This window comes from Clarias gariepinus, chromosome 15 (genome assembly GCF_024256425.1).
Source record: "Clarias gariepinus isolate MV-2021 ecotype Netherlands chromosome 15, CGAR_prim_01v2, whole genome shotgun sequence".
NCBI lineage: Eukaryota > Metazoa > Chordata > Actinopteri > Siluriformes > Clariidae > Clarias > Clarias gariepinus.
In genome coordinates, this window is record NC_071114.1 from 18,992,160 (window position 1) to 19,012,428 (window position 20,269).

Sequence of the window (20,269 nt, forward strand, 5' to 3'; positions counted from 1 at the left end):
ACAATCCCATGAGAGGGCGAGAAGATGCCGGTTGATACCTGCCTGGTACCCATGGCCGGCTTTGGTGACGCTCTTCGGCCTCGATGCCCGTGCCCCCCTCGGCTAAACCTCTGCCGAGAACATCAAAGCTTGAGGCCGTTGCGCCAGGTTGCTCGTACCCCTGCTTCATCTCAAAATCCTGTCAGGTTTGGCCTAGTGAACGCCAGATCAATTTTGAACAAAACGTTTGTTCTCCGGGATTTTTTCAGCACCTGTGACCTGGATTTTTTTGTGTGTGACTGAGACATGGGTGAGCGAAGGTGAGACCAGTGTTTTATCTGATCGTTTACCTGTGGATTGTTGTTATTTTAACTCGCCACGGACATCAGGCAGAGGTGGAGGTATAGCGACTATTTATAAAAAGGAGTATAAATGTGAGCAGTGCTTTTTACAGCCCTCCTTTTCAAGTTTTGAACTTTCCTTGATTGAGATGGGTCGCACGAATCCGTTTTTTTTGTGCTGTCATTTATCGTTCCCCGAAATACAATAAGGACATAATCCCCAAATATGATCATGTTTTTATTACTGGGGATTTTAATATACATGTGTCTTGTCCAGATAAACCACTGGTAAAGGACTTCTTAAACCTCATTGACTCTTTTAGGCTGGTGCAGTCCGTGTCTGGCCCTACACATGAGCACGGACACACATTAGACCTTGTTCTTTCATTTGGTTTGCCTATCACTAATCTGGAGATCTCTTACTTTGTACTCTCAGATCATATGCCTGTGTTATTTAATGTTGGTTTTTCACAAACTGCAGTTAAATCTTGTGCTGTCACTCGGCGATTCCGGGTTATTAACCCTTCCACTGCCATACAGTTTTCTGCTGCATTTAATCAGCTCTGTGCTCCTTCTGATGCCTTTGGAGCAGAAGAGCTACATTGCTGGTTTGATTCTAATTTTCAAACTATCATGGACTTTGTGGCTCCATTAAAAACCAGGCAGCCTTGGTTTAATGACCATACTCGTGCTGTTAAGAGAAAATGTCACGGAGCAGAACACAGATGGAAAAAGGATAAACTGCAAGTGTCATTTCAAATTCTAAAAGACTGCTGGCACCGCTACCAGAACACTGTTAAAGAGTCAAAAAGGGAATACTTTGCAAATATTATCTCTTCCAACAGCCATAATCCTCGTGTGTTATTTAAGACCATTGACTCTGTTCTTAATACATCATCAAATGTCTGTTGTAAAGATTCATCTGATATGTGTAATAATTTTCTGAGCTTTTTTATTGAAAAGGCTGTCGCCACCAGGGCTCTTATCACAGCTCCTAAAACTGATTCCTCTGTTTTTACTCAGTTTGAACCTGTGACTCTCGCCACCTTATGGGATGTGGTTAGTCATATTAAGCCTGCAGTTTAGTACTAAATCTGCTCTATTAAGAGTCATTAATGACATCCTGCTGGCATGCGATTCTGGTAACCACGTTGTTGTTGGTAACCACTTAACAGCTGCTTTTGACACAGTGGATCACAATATTTTAATATCCCGCTTAAGTGATCTAGCGGGTATTGGTGGCACGGCACTTTAAGTTGGTTTAAATCCTATTTGACAGATAGATCTTTTTCTGTTAGTTTTTCCGGCTTCGAATCACCTTCTGCTTCTTTGCCATGTGGCGTACCACAGGGCTCTATTTTAGGGCCACTGTTATTTTTATTGTATTTATTTCCTTTGGGCTCCATCCTTAAAAAGCATGGGATCCACTTTCATTGTTATGCTGATGATTGCCAAATCTATTTCCCACTGAAGCAGAAGGATGGGATCTCCATAAAACATCTCCTGACATGCCTAGATGATATAAAAGCTTAGTTGGCTTTAAACTTTTTAAAGTTTAATGAACAGAAAACAGAGGTTTTGGTGTTTGGACCCAGCGGTCCCTGTGAACCAACCTCTGTTCATTTGGGACCCTTGGAAGTATATTTCAAACCTGTTGTAAATGACCTTGGTTTTAAGTTGGACAGTGATTTTAAATTGGACAGCCAGGTTAGTGTGGTGGTGAAGTCCAGTTTTTATCAGTTAAGGCGACTGGCAAGAGTGAAATCTTTTCTTTCTAGGCAGCATTTTGAATCAGTGTTCCATGCTTTTATTATTTCCCGTTTGGACTATTGTAACTCACTTTATGTGGGGGTTAGTCAATCGTTACTCTCACGTCTGCAGATGGTTCAAAATGCCGCTGCGAGAATGTTAACAGGAACCCGCATGGAGAGCATATAACCCTTGTGCTGGCTTCACTGCACTGGCTGCCTATGTCTTATAGAGTGGATTTTAAAATTCTTATGTTTGTTTTTAAATGCCTTCAAAATCTGGCCCTGCCTTACTTATCTGAGCTTCTTCACCCCTAAACACCCTGTCGGTCTCTTAGGTCAGCTGATCAGCTTCTCCTGGAAGTACCGAGATCCAGGAGGAAACTCAGAGGGGATAGGCCTTTCGCCATCGTGGCGCCCAAACTGTGGAACAACCTGCCTCTGCATGTTAGAACTGCATCTTCACTGTCAATTTTTAAAATACGTCTTAAAACCCATTTTTATTCTTTGACTTTTGGCCCCAGTGAGACTTAGTTTCTTTTATTTATAAATGTAGATTGTTTTAGTTTTTAATGTACAGCACTTTGTGTCAGCTGTGGCTGTTTTAAAGTGCTTTATAAATAAAGTTGATGATGATACTACTGCTACTGTCCCTGGAGGTTCAACTCCTTGCTTCCATCAGAGGAAGCTTTTACCGAATTCATTTCCTCTGAGATTACATTATTCTTTGAGATCAACCAATCAACAGGGATGTCCTTTTCAACTATATGGGAGTCACTAAAGGCATATTTACAAGGCCAGATAATTTCATATTGCGCAAGGAAAAATAAAAATGACACTGCACGCCTTAAAAAACTGGCTGATGAGATACTGGAGCTAGATAGATTATATAGTTATATACCCTTTGCAGACACAATGAAAATGCGTATACTTTTGCAGAGGCTGAATATCTTATTTCTAAATTAAGACATATGTCCTATGAGCATAGGGACAAGGCTGGGCGATCAGCTAAGACAAAGGACTGCCAATCAGTCCATCCCTGTAATTAACAATGAACAAGGCTTAAAAAATACTGATAGCCTTAAAATTAATGCATGTTTCCAAAATTATTATCAGTCACTATATACTTCCCATTCATGTGTCGATCTACTTTCCCTGGAGGACTGTTTTAATAATATACATATCCCTTCTATAGATCCAGTGACGGTTGCTGAATTGGAAGAAAATCTCACGGTGAAAGAAATAGCCTTAGCAATTAGATCTATGCAGAGTGGCAAATCACCGGTACCGGATGGTTCCCAACAGATTTCTTTAAAAAAATTTCAGAGCAGCTTTCTCCTTTACTTTTTCAGTTTTTGAAGTCACTTTTAGTAAAATCCCTACCACCAACCATGCGTCAGGCAGTTATCTCAATAATCCCTAAAAAAGACAAGAACACTCTTAAGATTTAGCTCATTCCGTCCAATCTCCCTTCTTTAAGGGGTCATACGGTCCTACATGCACTTTTTCAAGCTGTTTGGACTGAAATGTGTGTTAGGAGAGTGTGTACACAACCACTCTACAATGATAAAGAGCCGCCCAGTGATTTTCCTATTATTTATTAAAATAGGATGCCCCTTCTGAAATCAGGCCAATCTCAAATGCCTGTTGATGTGACGCCACACCAACAGAGGCCGCTCCTACTATAGTTGATTGACACTAGTGTTTTAGCAAAGACCCACCCCGAGTGAGAAGAAGCTGTCGGCCACTGTTTTTCAACGCTGGAGCAAAATGTTGCCTAAGCGAGCGTGGTGTACAGATGTTGGGTGTAATAGCAAACACAGCAGTCGTCATTCACTACCGACATCTGAGCCACTGAGGACGCAGTTGCTGAATTTTGTTCTTTGAAGCTAACGTCCCCGGCGATCTACCTAAATGCGTTCATGTTTGCGCTAATCATTTTTCACCAGACTGCTTTATAAACGAGGGTCAATAAAAAGCAGGTTTTGCTAGAAAGCAGCTCCTAAAAAATGGATCTGTACTAACGCTTCGTGTTCCTGCTTCATCTTCACCAGGCTCGGTGAGTGTGATTTCTTTTTCTATGAATCTTTGCAGATCGCCTTTTCTAATAATCACGATGAATGCGGAGTGTAATGTAACTTACACTCTCATAGAACATGGTTATGTTGTCTTCTCTATGTACATCCGTCTCTATATAATTCCTAATCGCACGTTTATAATAAACAATGCATTAAGGTGATTGTCTAGTTGCAAACTGTGTACATAGTCGGAAAACTATATTATGCTTACCTTTGTAACGCTAGATGGTTAATAACGGTGTCTGTCAATGATTAAGAAGTCATGTAAATACATTAGTAAACACATCGCGTTCGTATCTCTCTCAGTACGCTACTTACCCTGTGTTAGACTCTCCGCTTTTTTTGGCGTTGCTCGCAGCAGCGTAACAGCCCGTTAATTCATGCCCATGCAGTGATGAGAAAGACAAACGAGTCGATGCATGTCCATTTTTTTTATTTCTGCATTGTCAGGCGATATTACTAACTTTCGGGTGGGTTCCGTACTTAAATCAAACACAAAAAAACTACTTAAGAAAACAGGTTTATGGCCCCTCTCCACCGGAGGTAGTTCTCTCATTGGATGCAGAAAAGGCATTTTACCATGTGGGTTATCTTTTTAATACTCTGAAGAGGTTTGGATTTGGTAGTAAGCTTATATCATGGATAAAACTTTTATACACGTCTCCATTAGCTGCTGTGCATACTAATAACAGAATATCTGCTTATTTTGAGTTTCAATGCGGCACGAGGCAGGGATGCCCTCTGTCTCCACTTATATTTGCAATGAAACCAATTGCTTTAACTTTGAGACAAAAAGCCGATATCCAGGGTATTCAACGGGCAGGATTGGAACATAAGGTTTCGCCTTATGCAGACGACATTTTATTATACTTGTCACAACCCCTGACAAACTTACCTAAGTTAGTGACTCTACTTACAGAGTTTGGCAAAATATCTGGTTATAAAGTTAATATCCAGAAAAGTGAAATAATGCCTGTTGGTGATGGAATCAGTCTGTCATCTTTAAGCTCAATTCCCTTTAAAATTAGCCTTAAAAAATTTTAATACCTTGGGATTTGGGATACGCATGATCATAAAGAATGTTCAGAGCCAATTATCCACCTCTTTTATCCAATCTAAAACAAGATCTTGAGCGTTGGGACCACCTCCATCTCTCATTGGGTGGAAGAATTAATACAATTAAAATGAGTGTATTGCCCAAGTTTTTGTATATTTTTCAGTGCCTTCCGTTATTCTTAACAAAATATTTCTTTTTTTAAATTAAATAATAAGATTTCAACCTTTATTTGGAACAAAAAAAAAAACAAGAATTAAAAGAAGTATACTGCAGAGACCTCGTGCAAAAGGAGGGATGGCACTTCCAAATTTCATGTAATATTACTGGGCAGCCAATACAAGAGCACTGAGGTTCTGGTTAAATAATGACATTAATCCCCCTGTTTGGACAATTCTGGTGGGGGCCTCAGTTAGGCCCACTTCTCTAATAGCATTATTGTGTTCTAAAATACCATTTATTCAACAAATCTCTAGTTTGACCTCTAATCGAGTTGTTATACATTCAGTTAAAATCTGGAATCAATTCAGACTATCGTTTTCCCTTAAGGAGTTACCGCAGGCTGGCCCAATTGCTAAAAATTACATGTTTGTTCCATCTATGATGGATGATGCTTTTAAAGTTTGGGCTAAAAAAGGTTTGGTCTCATTGTCTGAACTCTATATTAATAGAAATTTTGCATCCTTCGAACAGTTGGTACAGATATACGACATTCCCAAATTACATTTTTATAGGTACTTGCAGCTTCGGAACTTTGTGGCATTAAATTCTAATAATTTCCCATCATGCCCTTTACTTTCTTTATTAGATTCAACATTTGAATGTAAATCAGTCCAAAAACAAACTATACGCAGGATTTATGAAATACTAAATATGTATTATTCAATGCCCTTCGACTTACTCAGAAATAAATGGGAGAGATTTAGATAACCCAATTTCAGAAGAAATCTGGTACAAAATAATACAGGGAATTTTCTCATCATCCATTTGCCTTAGACATGCTGTAACACAATTTAAGATGTGCATCGTCTACATTGGTCAAAAGTCAGACTTTCTAAGATTAAAACTGATATAGACACCACATGTGACAGATGCAGGCAGGCTCCTGCAACTCTGCTGCATATGTTCTGGACTTGTCCAAGACTCTACATGTTCTGGACCAATATTTTTGAGACTTTTTCTGGAATATTTGGAGAGATAGTAGAGCCAACTCCATTTATTGCATTGTTTGGTGTGCCTCCAGAAAATACCTGTTTTAACCAAAGGAAAATTAAAATATTGGCCTTCTGTTCCCTTTTGGCTAGGAGATTAATCTTGACTAAATAGAAAAACCCTGATCCACCAACATTTAGCCACTGGATAAGGTAAGTGATGTACTGTCTTAAACTGGAGAAAATTAGGTATACAGTTAGAGGGTCTACTGGCACATTTTATAGTATTTGGCAGCCTTTCTTAACTTTTGCTGAACGCAAAATGAAAAAAATGAACTTTTGCATAAACGCAGATAATATTGTACTGTAAAGGAAGTGTGTATGAAGCAGGGGTGGGACAAAGTCATACTTTGGCAAGTCACAAGTAAATCTCAATTCATTGCCCTCAAGTCCCGAGTCAAGTCCCGAGTCAAGTCCCGAGTCAAGTCCCGAGTCAAGACAGGCAAGTCCCGAGTCAAGACAGGCAAGTCCCGAGTCAAGTCAAAGGCCAACAAGTCTCAAGTCAAGTCCAAAGTCCTACGGTTTGACTTTCGAGTCTTTTCAAGTCTTTTTAGCAGAAAAATAAAATGTATACAGATTATGTATGGTTGTAAGATCTGTATTTATTAAACAAACCTTTTTTTATAAAAGAACATTGCTCAGATACATAAAAATACAAATGTAAGTAAATGCTAGTAGCAATGTAAAATGGTAGCACATATTCTCAATAAAGTAGGCTACTTCATACAAACAATAACGTTGTTTTCTTCACATAACTACCTAGGCTACCTCATACAAACAATCCGGTGCTGTGTCGAAGTTGGTTCCCCCATCAGGATGCGTTTTTTTAGCCCCACCCCCGTGAAAAGGGCACAGGGAACGCGCATTTAGGAGAAGGCTCGCCCGCAAAGGGCGGACCACTGAAATTTTACAGAGCGCGGTAAAGAATAAAAGGGACAGTTAGTGTTTTTTAATCCCTGACGAACTCTAGCCAACAGGATGTGTTTCCCTTGTTATCTTGAACATATTTAGAATGATGAACCTCGGCTGAGTCACTTGTAGGCTGTAAACATGTCAGTATTTTGTCTGATATTTCATATCAAATATGCCTTTTCAGCAAAACCATAATGCCAAAATAGAGACCCGTCAGATACAGTCTCAAGACATTAATAATAATAATAATAATAATTATTATTATTATTATTATTATTATTACATATAAATTAATAATAATAAATATGATTATTATATTATGATTAAATATTATATATTATAATATTAATAATAATAAGTATTATTATAATTAAATATTATATAATAATAATAATATTTATTATTATTATTATTATTATTATTATGCAAGATAGGCGCAAGTCCAAGTGAAAGTCCAAGTTATTTATGTTAAAGTCCAAGTCGAGTTGCAAGTCTTTTTATATTTTGTCAAGTCGAGTCTAAAGTCATCAAATTCATGACTCTAGTCTGACTCGAGTCCAAGTCCCATGACTCGAGTCCACACCTCTGGTATGAAGATTACTTATTTTATTTTAATTCTTTATGGACATCTGATTGTTATGGCATCCTTGTGTTTGTCTGGTGTTGTGGGGAAGGGGGTTTTGGGTTTGTGTTCTCTTTTGTTGTGTTTTGTTTTTTTGTCTGTAAAGTTTGAAAATAAATAAAAAAAAACTTTGATAAAAAAAAGAAAAACAAAGTATCCCTAGGAAGTTCAAGATCCTACTCCTGAGGGGTCTTGGCGTGTGATCTTTTATATTCTGCACTGGGGACATACAAGTTTCCTGTCCCCTCCCTTAGTTCTTCTTCAGTTTATCTCTGCATCTCAACTACTGTAATATTTCATTGTCAGAATTAATTTTAAATAATTTCTTTAAAGTATTAACATATGCTTTATCAGTGTTATCCAGGAGTTTAAGTTTTGTCTTATTTTATGCATTCATAGCCCCTCACCACACACACACACAAATTTCAAAGAAGTGTTTTTTTTTTATCAATTCTTTGTATTTCACCCACTTTCATTTACTTTTCTAAAGGTCACCCAAAGTCTCTTTGATCTACAGTTTTTAAAGTGCATTTTTACCACAGACATGTGGTAACCCTAACCCTATGCATCTGTTTCACTAGATTCTGCATACATGTCTACGTCTGCTCTTTTAAAGGTCGCTTTTTATGGTTTATATATTGTATCTATATAAATTATCTAAGTAATTTATTTTACCAAGCATACTATTCTATTATCTATAATATGAAATTTAAATTTAAATTTTCACATAAACCATATAACGTACACATATGATATGCAGTTAAATGCTTATATGACTGTTTGTGACCTGAATAAGAAAGATAGGATAGAAAAGATAGAAGGAATTTTACTTCAGTAAAGGTTAAATTGCACTAAGAAAAATGTAACAATAAAAATTTGAGATGAATCTATAAATTACACAAAATGTGCAAAGTGTTCTAACACCTGTTTTAATGTCTTTGTACCAGGAAACACTCTGCTGGCCTAGCAGATCTGTACCTGGAAACATCCATATGCATGTACAACTGCAAATTTGCAGGTTTTTATGGGTACCTTCTTTTTCTGTGCACACAGCATATTATGCATCATATTGCATGGTAGTTGCTGTAGTTTCATTGTTGTATGCTGATAAGAGTGGTATGAGCAACAGCTTCATAATGAAGTTTTATTGTGTCATTGGACTCACTTGAATTGGCATAACAGGTCTCTTTCAAATAAGTTAAATGGAGTTCTTGGTGAATAAAATATTAGTGATGTTATTGTGGTGTCTTCCAACGTTATCAGTTGTGGCACTGTAAAATTAAATAATGATTTTCCAGAGAAGCCTGTGGTTTTCACTGTATTGCTAGAGAGAGAAATTGAGAGATTTATTTTTTATCAACTTCCAATAAAATCTGTCTTCTCTTCCAGTTTGTCCCCACTATTCAGCTCTCTTGGGCACAGTCTCATACCTCCCCCATGTCAATCTTTTCCTCTGAATATACAGTTGTGTTCAAAATAATAGCAGTCCAACATCAGTAACCAGATCATAATTGTTTTTGGGAGAAATTATATTTCTTCATAGTAAATATTTTACTTGTAGGTGGAGTGAAGTAATAGTCCATTTCAGTCCATTTCCCTGTGAAAATCAGAGTAAAATGGGTCGTTTCAGACATTGTTCAGAACAACAGCGTAGTTTGATTTAAAAGTTGATTAGAGATAGAAAAAACATACAAATAAGTGCAAAAAATTGATAGGCTTCTTTGCTAAAATTATAGCAAATGCTTTAAAATGGAGATCAAAACCAGAAAGATGTGGAAGACAATCGAAAACTACCATTCAAATGGATCCAAGAATAACAAAATTGGCAAAGACTCAGCCAATGATCAGTTCCAGCATGATCGAAGAACATCCAAAGTTACCTGTGAGTACTGTTCTTATTAGCAGACAGCTATGTGAAGCCAACTATTAGCATGAAGCCCCCCGCAAAGTCCCATTGTTGAAAAAAAGACATGTGCTGAAGAGGTTACAGTTCGCCAAGAACACATTGACTGGCCTAAAGAAAAATGGCGCAATATTTTGTGGACTAATAAAAACAAGAAGTCCTTTTTGGGTCGAGAGGTCAAAGACAGTTTGTCAGGCGACCCCCAAACACTGAATTCAAGCCACAGTACACTGTGAAGACAGTAAAGCATGGAGGGACAAGCATCATGATATGGGCATGCTTCTCGTACTATGGTGTTGGGCCTATTTATCACATTTCAGGGATCATAAATCAATTTGAATACATAAATTTTAATACATTACATACTTAAAGAGGTCACGTTGCCTTATGCCAAAGAGGAAATGCCCTTAAAATGGGTGTTTTAACAAAACAACGACCCAAAACACACCAGTGAGCAAGCAGCATCTTGGTTCCAGACCACCAAGATTAACATTATGGAGTGGCCAGCCTAAACCCAGACCTTAATTTAATAGAAAACCTGTGGCCGGACAATAAAAATGCTGTTTCTGAGGCAAAACCAAAAAATGCAGAGGAGTTGTGGCATGAAGTACAATTGTCACAGATGTGAAGCAGTTATCAGCATGGTTATATAACTAAATATTAGTTCAGAGATGCACAAGAAAGATTAAACTTCAAGCATTTTTGTTTAAACGGTAAATTCACTTTGTAAAGATAAATGATGACACTGCTATTTGTTTAACAGACTAATATTTGTTTTTTCTTCACTTTCTGTAAACTTTTAAAAATTCATTTAGCACATTTTTCTTTATGTTGTGATTCAGAATAGAATGTGCAGGGTGTCCAATGCATTTATGTGATTTAAATTCAAAGTTGTATATGGATATGGAGCTTTACTCACTTTTTTCAACACACTGCTATTATTTTGAACACAACTGTACTATGTTCTCTATCAGTGAACGCACATCCAAGTAGAGTTGTTGCGTTGGACTGCCCTCTGCTGGATAATTAATAAATTTCACTTGTAGAAGGTTTTTTGTTTTTCTTTTGTCTCACTCTAATTTGTGGTTTTAAGTTATATTACAGTTAAATAAATGCCTACCAGAAAACAAAAATTAAGCAGAATTCCTTTAAATATTTAGGTCACTGCTCAAACTTTTTTCCTAAAGTCTGGAATAAAAATAAAAGTTAGTCAAAATATTCCATATTGCGCAGTTAACAGACATCAGAGTAATCAGAGTGTAAAAAAATATATATATATATAAAGAAGTGATAACTGCTACATCAGTGGTATCATCAGGTTTGTTTATTACAAGGTATTATCAGTGTATCCAGACCAGCCAACCAGGAATAATCTTGTAAATTTTGAAATTGAATATGTACTCTTGTCTGATGTTCATTGGGAGAAGGCTTCTTCTGCAAGGGACACTTCGAAACAAAATGTATACTGTAAATGTTGGGAGGTTTTGGCTACCTCATGTTTATCCTTTAATCTCTTTTTTCAAGGCAATTCAAGAAACTTCAAGCAACTGTGATAACAAGAAACGTCTCGGGTTACTTTGTTGTAACCCTGTTCCCTGAAAAGGCGGGAACGAGATGCTGTGTGACAACGCTATGGGAATATCTTTTTATGTTGCCGGTTGTGAAGCATGTGTGTACCAAACACGCCAAATTTTGGCTTATATAACCTCGGTCAGGTGACGTCATCTGATTAGATGCACCTGCAGGTTATAAATAGGAGTGAGCCGGCAACATTCCTCAGATTGATTGTCTGAACAGACGTCCGGTCACGTGGGCAGTGCGGCATTGGGACGCAGCATCTCGTTCCCGCCTTTTCAGGGAACAGGGTTACAACAAAGTAACCCAAGACGTTCCCTTTCAAAGGCTACACTCGATGCTGCGTGAAAACGCTATGGGAACGAGAGTACCAACGTCGCCGCACTGCGAGTGTCTGGACCCCGCATTGTGTAGCGTGTGCGCACAAGGCTAAGAGGTCTCAGAACTATGTCTGGGAAGCTGACTCGAGGACTCGTGAGCCCGGAGTGACAGGAACATCCAGACTATAAAATCTAATAAATGTGTGCGGAGAGGACCAGCCCGCCGCGTCACACACTTGTTGCAGGGGAATACCTCTTGCTAGTGCAATAGATGAAGGCAATCCCCCTGGTTAAATGAGCCCTGATTCCTAGAGGCGAAGTGAGCCCACGCGCCTCATAGGAGAGAGCAATAGCATCTCTCACCCAATGTGACATGGTCTGCGTAGTAGCGGCCGCCCCCCGGTTGCGGCCTCCATAGCAAATAATGAGCTGCGGTGGACGTAAATCCGAAGAGCACGTACTGGACATAATAGGTGAAGTTTCCTAAGCTCCAAAGCTGTAAAAGGCGGAGGACAGGAGGCTTCAAGAACAACAGGGTGCATGTTTGAAAATGGAACTTTCGGAAGATAGTTTGGGTGAGGATGCAGAATGGCCTTGACTAGCCCAGGGGCAAAGACCAGGCAGGATGGGGAGACTGACAAGGCGCACAGATCCCCAATCCTCTTGAGAGAGGTAATGGCCATAAGAAAAACCATCTTAAGAGTCAGAAGCCTGTCAGGCACTGACTCTAGTGGTTTGAAAGGAGTGTCAATTAGACCTTCGAGCACGATAGATAAATCCCATGAAGGGGTCGTGGCTCTAGTGGGTGGCCTCAACCGTTTAGCTCCACAAATAAAACGGGCAACTAAAGGGTGTTTTCCCACAGTAATACCCTCGATTGAAACGTGGCAAGCTGAGGCCACGTACGTCCTAAGGGTACTAGGGCACAAGCCCAAGGACAACTTATCTTGCAGGAACTTTAGCACTGAAACAATTTGGCAGTGGACTGGGTCTACCTGCTTCGTCATGCACCAACTTTCGAAAACATTCCATTTGAGGGCATAAGCTTTCCTAGTGGAGGGAGCTCTAGCGGCTAGAATAGTGTCAATAACGCAGGCTGGGAGACCAGCTTGACTTAGTTGGTCCCGTTCAGGGGCCAAACGTGAAGGTTCCAAAGCTCCAGTCGGGGATGAAATATTGTCCCCTGCGCCTGAGACAGACGATCCCTCCTCACTGGAATCATCCAAGGTGAGCCATCGAGGAGAGATATTTGATCCGAGAACCATACTCTGGCCGGCCAACGGGGCGCTATCAGTAAGAGGCGCAAACCGTGTTGACGGACCCTCGCCAGGACTCCCGGGAGCAGAGATATTGGCGGAAATGCATAAAGGCATAAATTGGGCCACGTATGGGCCATCGCGTCCAGACCCAGGGGAGCTGGATGAGTCAGAGAGTAGTAGAGAGGACATTGTGCTGTCTCTTGGGAGGCAAAGAGGTCCACCTCTGCTGTAAAGAATCTTTCCCAGATTTGGCTGACTATGTCGGGGTGGAGTTTCCATTCCCCGTGTGTCACAGCTTTTCTGGACAGTAAATCTGCTCCCACATTCATGTGCCCTGGAATGTAAATCGCCCTGAGGGACAGGAACTTGTCCTGTGCCCAGAGCAGAACCTGATGCGCTAGCTCGTTCAAGCGGCGCGAGTGCAGTCCGCCCTGGCGATTTATGTAGGAGACTACCGATGCATTGTCCACCCGCCCTAGAACATAGTATCCTCTAAGCTGCTGGAGGAAGTGCTGTTGGGCCAAAAATAGAGCCATCATTTCGAGGCAATTGATGTGCCATGCGAGAAGATGACCTCTCCAGCGCCCTTGAGCTGGACGGCCATCCAAGACCGCACCCCAGCCGGTAAGGGAAGCGTCTGTCGTTAGCATTTTGCGACGACAAGACGGACCTAGAGTAAGACCCAAGGTGAGAAACTGGGGTCTGAACCACATAGAAAGGGTACGACGTCCTTCGAGCGTAACCCTTATTCGCCTTCGGGGATTGGCCCTTGTATGAAATCCCCTGGCTCTTAGCCACAACTGAAAAGCTCTCATGTGCAGAAGGCCCAAAGGTATCACCGTGGATGCAGCTGCCATGAGGCCTAAACATTTTTTAAAGTGATAAATAGTCTGGTCTAGGTCTGATTTCCTTGAGGGCGCTGAGGATGGATTCGACACGAGTGGGAGACAATTGTGCCCGCATAGTGATCGAATCCCATCTGACACCCAAGTATGTTGTCCTCTGAGCCGGAACGAGAACGCTTTTAGTAGCGTTGAGTCTCAATCCCAGCGAATGGAGATGAGCTAGGACGACATTGCGATGTCGAAGCGCTAGCTGCTGAGACTGGGCCAGGATTAGCCAGTCGTCTATGTAATTGAGAATACAGATGCCCTGGAGTCGCAAAGGAGTCAGGACAGCATCCATACATTTTGTATATGTGCGGGGTGACAGAGCTAGTCCGAATGGAAGGACCTGATACTGGTAAGCTTCTCCCCCGAAACCGAACCTCAGGAACTTCCTGTGTTGTGGCAAAACTTTTATGTGGAAGTATGCGTCCTTTAAACCTATCGTCACGAACCAATCTTCTGGTTGGATTTGCGAGACAATCATATTGATGGTTAACATCTTGAATCTGTACTGGCGATGAGCAAACTGAATCATGTAGCCTTTCTCTACAGTCTTTAGCACCCAGGGAGATATGCCGGGCAGTAGCTTCCACTCTGCCAGTTTCTCCGAAAGGGGTACAAGTTTTAGTGCGTGGGGGGGTGTTAGTGGTTCAGCATCCTGGAATATAGCAGGATAAAACCGAGGCACTAACATATCTCTGGAGGTTGGTGAGGTCCGAAACACCAGTGGCGGCGGAAACTGAACACCGACCCCCTGGGGGTGTCCGGGGGGGCATGCTCTTATAGGAAAGAGCGTTGAGTGCCGTTCCCCGCGGGGGATCACCCCCACAGTCCTGGGCACGTAGGCTTTCAGGACTTAGTCTTTAAAAAGAAGACAGTGCAGCAATCTGATCTTTGGAGGCAGCCTGTGAGAGGCGACGAGCCGTACCCCAGTCCTTACGGGGGGTGCCTGGCTGCTGACGCTCTCTTTCTGTGCCTCTCGCCTGGTAAGACTCAGATCTGGTCGAGGCTCAGTGGCCGAGGGCCTCGACTCTTGAGCACGGCGTGGGAGAAATTTCCCAAAAGCCTGTTCATACAGTTTAGCTTCTCGGAACCTAGTGGCGACGGAATAGGCCGGAAGGTGAGACAGGGGCATCAAGGAGAAATCTTCGATCCTTGTCCTTGATGCCTGTCAGGTTTAACCACAGGAGCCTTTCAGCGGTCACCAAGGAGGCCATGGAGCGGCCGATTGCACGGGCTGTCTGTTTAGTCACACGCAGGGATAAATCAGTAGCCCAGCGTAATTCATTGAATGCGTCATGATTCAGTGTGCCGCTCGTGCTCAAATCTTTCAGCAGATCAGCCTGATACGCATGCAAAACCGCCATGGTGTGCAAGGAAGCGCCGGCCTGACCTGCTGCTTGGAACGCTTTCCCTACCAGGGTAGAAGAAGTTCTACACGGCTTGGAGGGAAGTGTTGGTTTCTTTAATGAGGATGATGTTCCAGGAGAGAGATAGCCCGCAAGCGTCTCTTCTATCTGGGGCATCACCACATAACCTCGTGCTTTTGCATCAACAATGTTCGAATAAAACGAAGTCGATGGTACAAAAATACGGGAAGAAAAAGGATTTTTCCAAGAACGAGATAACTCGTTGTGGAGGTCATCAAAAAATGGGAGAGAGTGGTGTTTTGGCTCCATCTCCTGGCCACCCGACAGAAATCTGTCATCTAATTTAGATTGTTTTGGGTGAGCCTGCTCCTGTGGCCAGTCAATATGCAGTTGTTCGACTGCATGCGTTATAACTTCAAGCAATTCCTCATATTCTCTCTCGTCTTTTGAGGAGCGTTCTGAGGAAGCAACTTCCATTTCCACAGAAGCAGAAGAACGAGTCTCTTCAACACACCTGCGAGAAGCACCAGAGTGCGCTCGTAAAGTGGAAGGAGAGACATCGGGATCAGGGGAGAGGGCGAGAGAAAGGAGGGACTCCGTCTCACGCTCCTCGGCCAGATCTGCTTGTGATCCCCATGAGTGCAGCGCGGCTCGTGGTTTCCTAAAGAACGCGAGACGCGCGCGAAGCAGCTTCATGGGGAGAAGATCACACTGCTCACACTCTCCATTAAGCCCTTCGAGAGCGTGCTTTTCACCCAAACATTCGAAGCAGAATGTGTGCATATCGCCCTCCGAAAGGAAATTTTCACAAGGAGGGGGACATCTAGTTCTAAACTCCGCCAAACTATCTGGTGAGTTTTATGAGATTTAATTCTGCTTATTTTGTATTTTTGTTATGCTTGCTGACACACACAATGCGGTGAAGAAAAAGATCTAAGGAATGTTGCCGGCTCACTCCTATTTATAACCTGCAGGTGCATCTAATCAGATGACGTCACCTGACCGAGGTTATATAAGCCAAAATTTGGCGTGTTTGGTACACGAAAAGATATTCCCATAGCATTAGTGTAGCCTTTGAAAGGGAACTGTAAAACTCCAGATCAGCTGTATTGTAAAACTATGTTGTAAATCTAAACTGTGACGTTTTAAATTTACACTGTACAGTTCATGTAAATGTGCACATCTGCACTGTAACGTTTGGGGATGTTACAGCTCACCTGGATGTGCAGCTGGAGCTTTCTCAGCGCTTCCTACGCTTCATGAAATGTGTCATCTAAAGCTATTGCTTTCTTATAAAGCCCTTCTGCTGTAACCAACTTCTCTTCCTCCAGCCTGATGGACCAGACAATAAATGCACATTTAAATCATAATTTTAATGAAATAAACATTTTATTAAATCTTTCAATCAGCAATTCCATAACTTTCCTTTTACCTTAATTGTCTTGTATCCTTCTGATTTAGTTTTATTTAATTTTCTACTTATTTTTTCTGAAGAAAGTATTAGGTGGTATTCAGGTGTTTACTGAAAATTAACATTTAGTGACTGCCTAATTTCTTTTTAACTAAACAATATTGTTTATTTAAAATAAGCTTCAGTTAGCTTGATGAGCTTGTTTTATAAGTAACTTATATAAAGACATATACATAACATAAATTTGCATCCTAATCTAAAATATGTGGATGTAAAGAACAAGCTAAGTTAATATAAAATTTAACTCCACCAAGGTTACTGCAAATTATGCACACAGAAAATTTTGTTATTGTCTAAACAGTCTTACTGTCCACCACGTTCCACAAGGGTTTGGCACAAATATTTCTTGGCATTCCTGTGTGTTGAGCAGCTTTCCAAAGCTAGCTCAAAGTCACTGATGGCTTTCACTAAGCTGCCTTTAGTGGCATATCTGCAGAAAGAAAGCGTTTGGTATGAATTTGAGTATTACCAAATCAAAGCTGTGTAAAAATCTGTAAATAATAATAATAATAATAATAATAAATTATGTGGATGAGTTTGGATTTCAACTGGAGGAGCTTACAGAGCGCCACGTGCCACAAGAGCTTCAACGTTGTTGGTGTCAATCTCTAAAGCCTTGTTGTACTCATTCACCGCTTCTACATGGTGACCTGCTTTAAAATGATTCACACCAGCTTTCACACTGCCAGAGATTAACAAATCACATGCGTTTCCATATTAGTGTCATATTTATACAAAATACTTTAAATAAAAGATAAAATGAAGGGAGGGGTAAATTTCATGCATACCATTTCAAAGCCCAGGAAGCAGACTGCTTCTTCCGAATAGCACTTGCAAAATCATCTTCCATGAAATGTTTATTACAAAATAAAGAAAAACTGGCTATATTTAAATACTCCACCTATAATTTTCATACCTACATTGGTATTTACAAAGTAAAAGAATAAAAAAAACAATGTATACCTCTGTAATCCTCTCATTAGTGAGTGCGATCGCGTGTCGCTGATTCCTAGCTTGCCAAGCAAATAATCCACATTGGAAGGGTTAGAGAAGCCGAGTGAACTTTGGAGTAACATCTCATACGACTCTTTGTAGTCCACGGCCACCTGTTCGCCACGGCTAAACGAGTGAAGAAAACATAAATCACCTCTCAGTGATGAGTGAGAAATATCCAACATAGCATACCTTTTTTTATGAGAGGAACAAATGCTGTTCAAGTGTATAAACGAGGACTGACAAATACTGTAGTGTTTCAGAACCTCACAGACAGAACAACTTGTTCACAAAATCTTCCTGATAATGTCTAGAGCCTTTTTTCTATCATTTTGTCGGCTCAGACAGGCCTTTTTAATTTAGTCACAGTTGATAGCTGACTGCTTTGTTTTAGTTTTTTTGCTCACATCCAATTAGTGCTAAATCCAAAACAATGAATATATATATATTCATTGTTTAGCGGTCGATGTCCTTCACACCAGCTTAACACAATTAGATAATACCTCTATTAGTCATGTTAAAAACATTGGTTTTAAACGCATAGCAGTAACATTTAGATAAATAGCCAACTCTGTTTAAATGGTCATAAAGTAAAATAAAAGTTGTATTATAACAATTACACTAGAAATTTACATTTATCTTCTTCTGACCTTTATTTCCATGGTAAAATGACACAGAGCTATAAAATGTATTTATATTTTAAAATGTGGTGAACCTGCTGTACATTCTGTTAAAATATAAACACTTGTTACTAAGAATGAGTCTTTTTAGAAACAAGTATAATGTATTGGATTGAATTATGGGGTGAATTGTTACACCTCTAATCAAATCCCCAGTCTGGAAATAAGACAAAGGATCATCATGATTTCCAGTTGATGGGACATCTCTGATTGGACACAGACCCTGAGAACTCTAATGACACTCGCCTTTGCCTCCTTTTGAGTACTTCCTGAAAATGTGATGTTGCACGCTGCTACAGCCTTTTTAACTTTTTTTTTCCCCTTCACAAGGGATGTTGTTGCAGTACAGTTACCAAAGAACAGTCAATACATTTGGACACAATAAAAATGCTTTACACACACACGGTCACAATGTTATAGTAAACAGTAAACGCATGCACAGATCTTGACTATATGACACTGAGTATGGGAGACAATTACCCACAATGAGAAAGAGAGAGGGAGAGAAAAGAGAGAGAAATATACCAGAAAACCAATGGCTCAGTTGGCTAAGTTGTGATCATGTGACGCTCGGCAAACCAAATTACTCGCAATTCAATGTTTCACTGTACTATGGGAATTATGGATAAATGCAATGCCTCTTTGTCTGGGACGAGCAGACACAGGCAACGCTTTTTTCTCTGGGACTAATTGACAAAGCCCACACTTCTTTCCCTTTTACTAATAGACAAAGGCCCCACCTCCTTCTCTGGGAATAATGGACAAAGGCCAAATCCCTTTCTTTACATCTCATATCATATGAAAACCGTAAAACGCAAAAAGCTAAAATTTATATTTTATACCAAACTGACCAAACAGGTTTCTTAGGTCAAAACAGGAAAAAAAAACTGGTACCTCTGTTTCAAGGATTTGGCGAGATCGACTGTGCTGTGTTTAAAGTCTGGATTTTCATTCTCTTCACATTTTAACAGAGAAAACAGACTCTGTCCATAAAATGCCACGGACTGCCTGAGAGTGCTCACTATCTGTGATGTGATGAGCGTTTCTGGGCAATCTTGAGGACCCTGCAGCCTCCAAAAAAGACATTATTTTTGTGGACTTGTGAAAATGTGGTGAACCCAGAGAGAGATGCAAAAAATATTCTTGACTTAGGCAAGCATTTAGCACCCTGGGACAACACCAGGTTCAGTCTGTGTGCATAGTAATGCACAAACACTGCACTAGGGGGTAATTACTTTACCTTTAGCCTGTAGGCCATTGAGAGATAAAGCAAAGACAGCAGCCCCATCGTTGGTTTGTGCCACAAGTCTTTCTTTAAACCTGTAGCCCTGCATGTTCCCATTTAAAACTACAAACACAGACTGAGCATCTCGACCCCCTGACACATCCATCCAATGAAGCATTCTTGAATTTAACCTTCACTATCCAAATATCTAACAATGACAGACAATTGGGCATGGCAAGATATGTCAGTTGCTTCATCCACCTGACATGCAAAAAAAGGAGCAGTCTGAATTTGACCTTTTATATGATCAGAAACAGTGGCTGCGAGAGCAGAGATCAAGTCATTTTGGATTGAGTGCAACATCGTAGAAAACACAGCTGATGACTGAAATTGAGTGGCCAAGACAGAGTCATATTTAGCTTATGTTTCTGTAAATTCCCTGTAATTCCCCTTATTTGCTGATTCACTACTCTCATAATGCCCCCCGAATGCCAGCTCCTGACGGCCAAGCAGGGAAGTCACATCAATTAGACAGTTTAGGAAAGCCCTGTTTTTTTTTTTTTTTACTGTTTCATTATGTTTTGCCACCTGAATCCGAAGATCTTCATTGATTGCATGTTCAAACCTGACCCTGTCCAGAC

General features: G+C 40.5%; 1 pseudogene; it reads right to left on the reverse strand.

The window, feature by feature from the left end:
• Positions 1-2,407: 2,407 nt before the first annotated feature.
• Positions 2,408-19,691, reverse strand: LOC128543241 (tetratricopeptide repeat protein 14-like; annotated as a pseudogene).
• Positions 19,692-20,269: the final 578 nt, after the last annotated feature.